Source organism: Hippopotamus amphibius, chromosome 12 (genome assembly GCF_030028045.1).
Source record: "Hippopotamus amphibius kiboko isolate mHipAmp2 chromosome 12, mHipAmp2.hap2, whole genome shotgun sequence".
Taxonomy (NCBI): domain Eukaryota; kingdom Metazoa; phylum Chordata; class Mammalia; order Artiodactyla; family Hippopotamidae; genus Hippopotamus; species Hippopotamus amphibius.
In genome coordinates, this window is record NC_080197.1 from 82,396,101 (window position 1) to 82,400,165 (window position 4,065).

Sequence of the window (4,065 nt, forward strand, 5' to 3'; positions counted from 1 at the left end):
AAATGGATATCACTCTACTCTTCAGTCTGTGATTATTTTTCTTATCTATTTATAGCAACTTTGTACATGCTTTAACTTTTTTCTCTTTTCAAATTATTTGGCTAGTGTGTTAAATTTCCACATTACTGCAATTTACTTATTTATGTATTTAATGCTTTTCTAAGTGTTGCTCACAATGCCATATAAAATTGACCAGCCCTTGAGCACAGGGATGATTTATGCTTTCTGTGCCATGAAGGAAAATACAGAAAAATGACGAAGAATTCTCAGGAGGATATGAGATCTAAGAGCACCAATCCCAAAGGGTCAAAAATTTATATGTGATACAAGTGTTCTCCCCAGGCATTATATATTTTTAAAAAATACAAAAAAATATGTATTAAAAACTCGCTTTAACTATGTCTCCAGAGTATTCAGTGTAGTTGTCTATAATATGTTTGCCTTCCGACATACTCACTTCTTGAAACACCAAATACATAGAAAAGAATTTGGAAGCAAAAAAGAAAAATTACTTTAGTTGGTAATGAAAGTGGCAATATACAAGATGGATAAATTAGCCTGTCATAGAAAGAAATTGTACCTCAAGTTAAATACAGTGTTATTAACACTCCAGACACACTTAACGTCTTATGTCCTATATGACCTCATTTTCTTTTCTGAAAGCTTTTTTTCCTACAAGTAGTCTTTGTGATATTTTCTACTGAATCTTGAACCAATAGTTCATAATAACTAACCATCTTTTACTTCTATATTATTAGAATGTTTGTCTATGTATATAGCTAGACTTCCTCGCAACTTGTTGCGTCCACGTGACTAAATTCCGTCCAAAGGATGTAAATCGAGATACCTTGTGCAACTTCCAGAGATCATCCTCTGATAAAAGGGGTTTTCCTTCCTCTTCCCCTTTACTCTCCTCACTATTGAAATCCAGATGTGTTGGGAGCCATGTGGAACCATGAGTTGGGTCAATTAGAGTAGGAATGTCAAATAAATAAGATAGAACACATCTAGGTGCCTGACATCATTGTAGGCCATACCAGCTTAGAAATACAATGAGTTTATGGAAGAGTTGCAACATACTAGCCTAAATATTTAAATAAGAAAAAAATAAAACATTTGTTTAAACTGCTGTGATATCTGTCTTCCTCATACTCTAGCAAATTGACATTATTATCAAAACTTGTTTCCTTGGACTAATATTTCGTATGTGTTGAATTTTTTTATTATGTTCCATATGTCTTCTTTCATGATCCCCTGTTCCTCCACTTCCAATTATTGAATAAGTATTCCTTGAACTCAATATCAATTATTTTAAATTGTTCGTTTCTTATCCCATTATCAAAATTATTAATGTTAATAGTTTACAGACTGTGAGGTAAACATATGTAGATCTTCTTGAGTCTCTTTCTATTTCTGTTATTTTCAAAGCTTCATTGGTAATATAAACCATCAACTGGTATGCCTGTGAAGTTTTACTGAATATTCAAAACCCCATGTAAATGTTAAGTCTCTGGATGATGTTTAATTCTACAATTAGAATTTAATTTATTCTGGTACACAAGGCAGACAACCTTGAACAAAACAAAGAATGAAATTATTCAAACTGTGTTCCATGCTTTTTGAGAAATTATGAATTCATTATGCTTCTTCATAGGGTATAAGATTTCAGTACTGTGAACTAAAAGCCTCAGTTTTGACCCAGGATCTTCTACTTTGGCAAATCATAAAAGTCGAAATTTGGTCTTCAAGGATGAGGAGAGAGCAGGAATTTCTTGAGATTCTTCATCAGTAGGTGCTGCTTTGTACTTGTGGTCTCAGGTCTCAGGCTTCCACTGCTTCAGGCTTAGGATTTATCAATGTATTTAGGGAAAAAACACTGCAAAATGTCAGGCTCATTAGTCTTCAGTTCCTTTTTACGCAGGATCTTTTCTGTCCAAAATATGTCCTGGTTGCATTGATAGGTATGGATTCCACTTTGTTTCTCTCCAGCCCCACGTGAAAGAAGAAAACATTGGCTCACCATCTTCTGCTTGCTCATGCACTGCATGAGAAAGAGCAAGAGGCTGCAAGAGAAGCTATAGAATATATGGGATCCTCCTGGTAAGTATCTTTCTCTCCAAGACGGAGGCTTCTCAAACCCTAGCTGCTGTTTTTGTTCTCTAATGACATCAAGTAGTTTTTGGTTTTGTAGCTGGAATACATTGTTTTCAATAAACTCTTTTATTTGGGAAAATTTTACCCAGTTTCTGCTAATGTAAACATTTTGTATTAGCATTACACAATTGTCAATATAAAAAGACATATGAAAAAATCAAGCATTGGTGCATTACCATGAACTAAAGGTCTGAATTTGTATGTGTTTCATTAATTTCACACTAATTGCCAGTTTCTATTGCAGGATCCTATCCAGGATACATCGCTGCATTTACTGACTAAGTCTCTTGAGCCTTTTCTGGTATTTGATTATTTCTCCATCTTTTCTTATCATTCATATACTTCTCATTTTGGAAGAGTACTTTTCAAGCAACTTTAAAAGTGTTCCTCAATTTAGAGTTACCTTTTTTAAAAAAAAAGAATAGATTTGCGTTATGTATTTATAGGAAGAATACAAGGATATCATTATGGACACATGTTCATCAATTTTTAACTTATACTTGAGATTTCTACCCCAATAGTATATTTTTTCTTCCGTTTCATTGGGAGAAATTGACATATATCACTCTATATAACTTAAAGGTGTAAAACATGATGATTTGATTTACATACATCGTGAAATGGTTATCACAATAAGTTTAGGGAACATACACCATCTTGTATAGATTTAAAATGAAAGAGAAAAACACATTTTTCTTTGGGATGAGAACTCTCAGTATTTACTCTCTTAACAACATATATATATGTTGTTAACATGTATAGATACATACTAACAGTATTAATTATATTTATAATATTGTATATTACATCCCTAGTACTTGTTTATCTTCTAACAAGAAATTTGCACCTTTTGACTGCCTTCATCCAATTCCCTCTCCCCCAGCCCCCAGCCTCTGATAACCACAAATCTGTTTCTTTTTTGTTTTCAAAGTATAATTGATCTACAACATTATGTTACTTCCTGATACACAACATAGAGATATGATAATTCTACACATTTCCTAAATTCACCGTGAGACATCTAGTTACGATATGTCATCATACAAAGATATTATCTTGACTGTATTCCTTACACTGTACATTTCACACTCATGACTCACTTATTTTGCAACTTGAATTTTGTACTTCTTACTCTCCCTCACCAATTTCTTTCCTCCCCCACCTCCCTCTGCTCTGAAAACCACCTGTTTTTCCTTTGTATTTTCAATCTGTTTCTGTTTTGTCGTGTTTGTTCATTTGCTTTGTTTTTTAGATTTCACATATAAGTGAAATCACAGTGTCTCTATATGACTCATTTCACTTAGCATAATGCCCTCTAGGTCCATCCATGTTGTCAAAAATGGCAAAATTTCACTCTTTTTATGGCTGAGTAACATTTCATTGTGTATGTATACCACATCTTCTTTATTCTTTCATCCATCAACAGACACTTAGGTTGCTACCATGTCTTGGTTATTGTAAATAGTGCTGCAATGAACTGGGTGGGGGGGAAGAATGTGCATGTATCTTTTCTAATTAGTGTTTTTGCTTTCTTCCAGTAAATACTCAGGAGTGGAAGTGATGGATCATATGGTAGTTTTATTCTTAATTTTTTGAGGAATCCAATCTCTTTTCCAGAGTGGCTGCACCAATTTACATTCCCATCAACAGTGCATGAGGGTTCCCTTTTCTTCACATCCTCACCAACACTTGTTATTTGCTGTCTTTTTGATAATAGGCATTCTGACAGTTGTGAGGTGACACTGTTGTTCTGATTTGCATGTCTCTGATGATTAGTGATGTTGAGCATCTTTTCATGTGCTTGTTGGCTATCTGTATGTCTTCTTTGGAGAAATCCCTATTCAGATCCTCTACTTTTTTTTTTTTTTTTTTTTAATGGGGTTGTTTGTATTTATTTTATTTTTGATGTTG